Raw genomic sequence first — 8,557 nt, 5'->3', positions numbered from 1 at the left:
TCAAAAGAAATGAATTTAAATGCTCTGCGAAGGTATCTTAGAATAGCTGTTGCAGAAAATAGTCTCTATTCAAGTGGGTGATTAAGGTCATGGTTATAAACAAAAGCGGTCAGATAGTTAGTAATTAACAGCTTGTTGATTTTCATTAATAATGCTAGTGCTGGTGATTCAAACAATTATTTTAAAGACATACCAACAAATTTCAGATAGAAAGTTGTATACCCCAATGCACTGTGGATTCGCCCAACGACAAAAATCAAAAAATCATGTCATCATTTTAAGAATTTAAGAATCGCTTCTGAGCATCGCTTCTAAACATTCCAAATTTTTCGAAACTCAACTTATTTTTTTTTTTCATTTTTGACGGTTCTTAAGGAGAAAAATGCTTAAAAACATCACTTATTTTGGAGAAAAAAATAATAATATTTTAAAATGAGAAAAATCGTGATATAAAAACCGATTTTCTGAAACAAAGGACTATCATTCACGTCTTAACTTAAGTTGGATACAGCTAGAATCTTGAAATTTGGTACGTGAATAAAGATTGGGAAGTGATGTTGATATAAGGAAATAATTTGGATATTGGTACTTTGATTTGGGTGAACGGATAGATCTGGAAACCTGAAGTTTGGTATTAAGATTACTTTTGAAGTGTGGGATTGAAATATGGGGGTAGTTTTGGGAATTCGTGCTTATGTATAGGAAAAGTACTAACTGGTACTAAATTTGGTACAATTTGGATTTGGGTGAACGGATAGACCTGGAAACATATAAATTGGAATTAATAGTTTTGGAATTAGAGTTTTTTGCCGGGTTAACCCACTTCATGAGGATTTATTTGACGTTTAATCCGGTTAAGTGTAACCAGGGTATAGGATTACTGTTGAAGTGTAGGATTGAAATATAGGAAAAGTACTAAATGGTATTAAATTTGGTACAATGTGGATTTAGGTGAACGGATAGAGCAGGAATCCTGAAATTTTGAATTAAGTTAGTCTTGGAAATTCTTACTTATGGGTGCGAAAGGTGATAAATTTGGTACATTTTCAATTTAGGTGAACGGATTTAGCTGGAATCCTGAAATTTCGAGGTAAGATTTCTAATGGAGTGTAGGATTGAGGAAGTTTAAGAAATTGGTACTTATGAGTTTGAAAGGTACTAAATTTGGTTTAATGTGGAGTTTAGCGAACGGATAGCGCTGGAATCCTGATATCTGACATTAAGATTACTGTTGAGGAATAGGTTTGATGTGGTTTTGGAAATTCGTACTTATAAGTACGAAAAGTACTAAATGGTACTTAATTTGGTACAATTGGATTTGGGTGACCGGATAGAGCTGGAATCCTGAAATTTGGAATTAAGTTTACTTTTGAAGTGTAGGATTGAAGTAGTTTTGGAAATTCGTAGTTATAAGTACGGAAAGTACTAAATTTGGTACAAATTGGATTTGGGTGAACGGATAAAGCTTTAATCCTAAAATTTGGATATAAGATTACTGATGGAGTTAGGGATTGAGGAAGTTTTGGAAATTCGTACCTATGCGTACGGAAAGTATTAAATGGTACTAAATTTGGTACAATAAGGATTTGGATGAACAGATAGGGCTGGAGTCCTGAAAAGTGGAATTAAGATTACGGTTCGAGTATAGGATTGAGAAAGTTTTGGAAATTCGTACTTATGGGTACGTAAAGTACTAAATGGTAAAAAATTTGGTTCAATTTGGATTTGGGTGATCGGATAGAGCTGTAATCCTAATATTTAAAATTAAGATTACTGTTGGAGTGTAGGTTTGAAATATGTACCCCATATTTGAAAATTCATACTTATGTACAGGAAAATTACTAAATAGTACTAAATTTGATACAATTTGGATTTGGGTGAACGGAGCGGGAATCCTGACATTTTGAATTAAGTTAGTCTTGGAAATTCTTACTTATTACCATTGTATTATTTTCAACAATGTTTCACATGCAAAATTGATAAAAATTATGAGCAGATTTGCTGCCTTTAGTGGAAACATTAGGTAAACTTAATTAATTTTAAATGAAACTTATAGCAAGGTTACATTAGAATTTTTTGCCGGGTTAACCCACTTCATGAGGATTTATTTGACGTTTGCGCTATGGAATTGACATTTGAAACCCAGTGGGTTTATTTAATCCGGTTAAGTGTAACCGGGGTATTACGTTGGTTGTTGATTGATATACATGTATGACATTGAGGTATAAGAAACATCATATTCTCAATCTTCTATACTTATAAAAGAGTTCAGTAATGATGACTCACTGACTGACTGATTCATAATCAACGCCCAGGCTAAACGACTGGAGCTAGAATCTTTTAAATTTAGGTGAACGAATTGAGCTGGAATCCTGAAATTTCGAGGTAAGATTACTAATGGAGTGTAGGATTGACGAATTTTTAGAAATTAGTACTTATGAGTACGAGAGGTACTAAATTTGGTAAAATGTGGAGTTGAGCGAACGGATAGCGCTGGAATCCTCATATCAGACATTAAGATTACTGTTGGAGTGTAGGATTGAGGTAGTTTTGGAAATTTTTGGCTATGGGTATGAACAGAACTAAATGGTACCAAATCTTGTACAATTTGAATTTGAGTGATCGGATAGAGCAGGAATAGTGAATTTGAAGTTATGATTGCTGTTAGCAGCGTTCGAAAACATACATTATGGTACCGTACCATAAGGTTTTGTACCGTACCTGGCATGAAAAGTTACACTACGATAAGGTACCGTACATGTACATAAACTTTAAAAAAAATTTTAGCGTTTGTGTACATGTACCCAACGATAATCGTAGCGTACATGTTTGGTACGCAACCACCATTGTAAAGTAACAACCACGTACGCAGCCGAAATGGTTGGGTACGTACATTATAAATGTTGCGTGTACATTAAAAAACCACGTAGCGTACATCATTAGGTACCCTAAAAAACAAATAGAGGTTGCGTACACCTGGGTGATGTTTATAAAGAGGTTGCGTACACCTGAGTGATGTTTATAAAAAAATATTAAATATGAATGGCATGAGGAAAAATACAACCATAAACAAGTAAGAAAAGTCAATAGTCGGACGGAACCGACCATGGGATACCCTATACCACTATCCCTGGACAATCGTTCTCCACGGAACTTCTTTTCAATGACTGTGAAAATTTAATTATCAAATATCAGAGATGTTATGTATAATGTAATGTATATAATGTATATTTTTGTAGCAGGAAAGGAAAATTTAGTTCACACAAACTAAAATGTAATGAAACCCACTTATGTACCGCTACGTTATTGAAATTTGTACCAATTTCACACAAAAGTTTCAGTCCATTTAACCCGCTAAGCATTATCTGATCTTCACGTTGGTTTGTACACTTCTTCTTCATCATAAACTCAAACTATGTTTAAAATTTTGCTGGTTATTATTTTGACCTACAGAGCCGCTACAAAATTGGTTAAAATTTGTGGTCCATTTCATCCCCTGAACATTTCACAATCATCACCAAAAACTAATCATTTCTATTCTGGCCCGAACCCAACCTCCTTAAAAATTCGTTACAATCGGTCCATAATTGTGGCCTTAAGCTTGTTTACAATTTTTAATGGACGGACACACATCGCTAAATCGCTTTATCTCGTCACGATATGAATTTCGGCATATCAAAGATAGGGTCTAGGACGAATATTTCGTGGTGTTACATAAACTGTTGGAGTGACAATATGTAGCATGGGATAAAAATGTGGTTCTCTACACAGAACCCATTATATATTAGGCAGTAGGCCCGTTATCTAGCAAACACTTTATTGCAATTTACATCAGAGGAAAGGTCAGTAGTCTTGTTCCATATGTAGACTACTTTGCGAAATATATATGTCCTCAAGGAATTAAAATATCGACCCAAAATAAAATTTTTATATTTTTCATACAAAAGTAATGTTCCATTTCACACGCTAAAGAATATCAAATCATCATTCAAAATTTTAGGCATCTTTTTCGACCTATACTCTTACTCGGTGAAAAATTTCGTGACTATTGATGTATAATTGCGACTTCTAGTGAGTTTATTATTACACTACAAACAAGTAACGGAATATATTAGGCTGTAACTCTGTTATCTGATCATGCACACCAACGTAATTGTCATCAATTGAAAGGTCAAGCGTTCCACTTTCAAGTATATCTCACTTGTCCGGAATGTCACTTCCAGGAATTAAGATATAAGCTGTATATTAAAAATTTTCACAATTTTCACACAAAAGTTTTGGTCCATTTAACCCTCTAAATATTATCCGATCGCCATCTCAAATTGCAAGCTTCTCCTTTGTGATATACTCTTACCTTGTTTAATATTACGCGTTGATCAATAGTCCGATTGAGACCTACAGAGCCGATAGAAAATTGGATAAATATTATGTTTTTGGTCCATTTCACCCGCTAAATATTTCACGATCAACACCATTAAGAATAGGGATCTATTCTGATCTGAACCCGACCTCCATACAAAATTTCGTCACGATCGGTCCATAATTGCGGCCTGGAGCGTGTTTACAATTTATAATGGACAGACGGACGGACGGACTGACGGACGGACACACATCTCAAAATCGCTTTATCTCGTCGAGATATGAAGATTGGCATACCACATTGGGGGTCTCCGACGAATATTTCGCGGTGTTACATGAATTTTTACCAAAACAAACTTATAATACCCTTTTCCACATTGTGGTATAGGGTATAAAAAGAGTGAATATCGTATAAATAAAATACAAAAGTATCTATATTTATAATTAACCAGTAAATATGAAAACATTTATTTATTTTATAAAAAATTAACGAATATATAAAAAATTAACATGTGAAAACATATGTAACAGATTATATAAACTACTAATGAAAATAGAATTTAATAGGAGAAAGCTCAACTTTCATAATTGAAATCCCCATTGACTTTTAACATTAATATATGTTCAAGATTTGTTGCTGACATGCGGTTGCGCTGATCAGATAATATGTATTTCATAGCAGAAAATATGTGTTACACACTTTATTGGCCATATGTAAAGGACGTCCAATTTTTGTAAAAAGTTCCACCAATGCTGTTTCAATGTTTTTTGATTCACACTTTTTATACCCTACACCACTATGTGGGGAGGGTATTATAAGTTGGTTTTGGCCAAAAAGTTTGTAACGCATCGAAATAATGGTCGTAGACCCATACTTATATATACCAAAATGAATGTCTCGACGAGCTGAGTCGATCTGGCTATGTGTGTCCGTCCGTCCGTCCGTCTGTCCATCTAAACCTTGTAATCACGCTACAGGTCGCAATTTTGATCGGATCGTCACGAAATTTTGGATGTTAATGGGGGTCCAGGAGGGGAAGACGCCTATTGATTTTGGTGATGGTCGGATAATATTTAGGGGTCGGAATGGACAAAAACCTTATGTGGATAAAAAGACAACGTTTTTTTCCACCTGACAATAAAAGTAGAAAATATAGCCTTTCTAATGATGTAAAGTAGGTTCTCGTAGGTGATCAAACAACGAAGATATCACAATAGTCGCAAATAAAACCCAAATTTTCATTTTTCAATTTTAATTATAATGACGAATATCACAGCTTTGGTTGGGGACTTTCCAAAAGCTGTGAAAGTAGAAAATCTTTACAGTGATGCAAAGTAGGTTAGCGTAGGTGGCCACATAACGGAGATATCACAATAGTCGGCAATACATCCCATTTTTTTCATTTTTTTTGTAATCACGCTACAGGTCGCAATTTTAATCGGATCGTCACGAAATTTTGGGGGCTAATGGGGATCCTACAGAGAAAGAAGCCTATTGATTTTGGTGATGGTCGGATAATATTCAGAGGTCGGAATGGGCAAAAAACTTATTTGCAGAAAAAGTCAACGTTTTATTTCAAAGCGAATATCTCTGCTTCTAAAAGGGGTATATCAAGATTAAAACCTGCTGATGAAAGTAGAAAATATCACCTTTGCAACGATGTTACGTAGGTTGTCGTAGGTGATCAAACAACGAAGATATCGCAATAGCCGCTAATAGAACACAACTTTTCATTTTTGCGATTTTAATAATAAAGACAAATATCACAGCTTTGGTTCGGGACCTTCCAAACGCAAAGCCTGACAATGAAAGTTAAAAATCCCATCATTACAATGATGTAAAGCAGGTTGGCGTAGGTATCCAAATAACGGAGATATCGCAATAGTCGGTAATACATCCCATTTTTCCACATTTTTGGAAATCACGCTATAGGTCGCAATTTTAATTGGATCGTCACGTAATTTTGGGTGTTATTGGGGGCTCCACAGAGGAAAAAACTTTTGATTTTTGATAATGGTCGGATATTATTCAGGGGTCGGAATGATATAAAAAAAATATTTGGAAAAAAGACCAACGTTTTATTTCAAAGTTAATATCTCCCTTCTGTAGGAGGTATATCGAAAGCAAAACCTGGCAAGGAAAGTAGAAAATATCACCTTTATAACGATATGAAGGAGGTTGTCGTAGGTGGTCACACAACAGAGATATCGCAATAGTCGGTAATGCATCCCTTTTTCCATTTTTGTGCAAACACACTACGAAATTTTGATCGGATCCTCACGAAATTTTGGGGGTTGATGAGGGTCTAACAGAGAAAGAAGCCTATTGATGGTTGGCATATACCCACTTTTCCATTTTTTATTTGGGTTGTTCTGTCGATACACTTAAATGCGTTTCAAAAAAAATTGACCTGTGTTAATGTAGACATTCAGAGCAAAGGCGCTAAGCTATCCCAATTTTAATATTTTGAATTTTATTAATCAAAAGCTTATGAACAGGGGTAGTGGTGTAGGGTATCACATAGTCGGCCCCGACCCGACTCTAGCCTTGGCTCACTTGTTTTATTTGAGTTATTCTGACGATGCACTTAAACGCGTTTCAATAAAATTGACCTGTAATAATGAAGACATTCAGAGCAAAGGCGCTAAGCTATCCCAATTTTAATATTTTTAATTTTACCAGTCAAAAGCTTATGCACAGGGGAAGTGGTGTAGGGTATCACATAGTCGGCCCCGACCCGACTATAGCCTTGGCTCACTTGTTAATAATAAGAAACTCCTCCATATACTACAGCCCTATAGCACCCCTTTTGAAAAATGCCAAGATTTTAGATATTCGATGTTAGCGTTTTGTTTAGGCATTACTAACTTCTTGCATAAGTATTTATGACATTTAAATAATGACATTTATAGTCCTAATTAATTGAAGATACATATTCATTTATATTTAACTAGCGGACCCGGCGAACTTCGTCTCGCTATTAAGGAATAAAATTTCATACAAAAACTCAATTTTCGATTTTTCCAATTTTCCGACTTTTCCAGAGAGATTTTCCAAAATTTTCTTCCGTAAAGACCTTCTCCTCGAAAATACGAATAACTGACAAAAAATTTTACAGAAATCGGCCTAGCCGTTCTCATTTTATGAATTACTATACATTTTTTACACCATTTTTATACCCTCAGCCTTTAGGCTATGGAGGGTATATGGTAAATTTCAAATTTCCTTTGCAATTACATAGAAAAAAAATTAAAAACTTTTTTGGCGAGCACATCCGCCATTTTTGGTACATGGGTTACGAAAAAAATCGTGGTTTCAAATCTGTTCGCGTTCACAAAATTGGATGCTGCACTCAAAAGTTATATGCGGTTTTACTCTCTTGTAAAGAAGAAAATATTTAAAAAATCCTATTGTGTTGTAATATGAACATGTATATATGAATCGTTAGCAGCATTTGATATCTATCCATAGATGCTAAAATAGTTGCTAAATTTATTTTTATTTTCGCGGAAAATCAAAAAATATTGAAGAAATCTTGGAATAAATTTTATTTATTCTAAATCAGAGTCCAAAAAATCTCTAAAAAAAATAATTTAAAAATACGTACAGAATCTAGACAACGCGTAGAAAAATGTGAGACCAAAATTATAAAGATCGCGTTTATAACTTGCATATTACAGCAACAACAAAGAACGGAAACTTATTGTTGGAAATTATTTCAAAAATATATTTTTGGTAAAATACGAAAAATTTGAAAAATAAATGTTGGGAGTTATTCTATTATTTCGCTAAATTTCGATTCAAATCCTGAAGTATTTTGCTTAAACTTCTACGAGAAAAGTAATTAGTCATCGTGAAAGTATATTTGCTTTCTGTGATAAGCAATAGAAATAAGAAGTAGAGAGTAATATTGAAATTACAATCAAAGAAAAAACATAGAAGTTAAAAACCGAATAATTCGCGAATTGGTTAAAATCGGTTGAGGTGCATGTGCTTTTCGGATACAGGGAGTCCATGTCTATCAATATGCATGGATTTTCCCATGTTTCATTCAGCGGCCAAAGTGTGCCATCAGTTGCATCTTACTATTCAAAAAACCTTCAAGTGGGCAAAAATTACGCGATATGAATATGGTGATAAGGTGCATCCGATTTCAATGGCCCCCTATTAAAAATACGTCAATATAAATTATTTTAG

This window comes from Musca autumnalis, unplaced genomic scaffold (genome assembly GCF_047663935.1).
Source record: "Musca autumnalis isolate F117 unplaced genomic scaffold, ASM4766393v1 scaffold_2, whole genome shotgun sequence".
Lineage (NCBI taxonomy): Eukaryota > Metazoa > Arthropoda > Insecta > Diptera > Muscidae > Musca > Musca autumnalis.
This window is presented reverse-complemented; position numbering follows the sequence as displayed.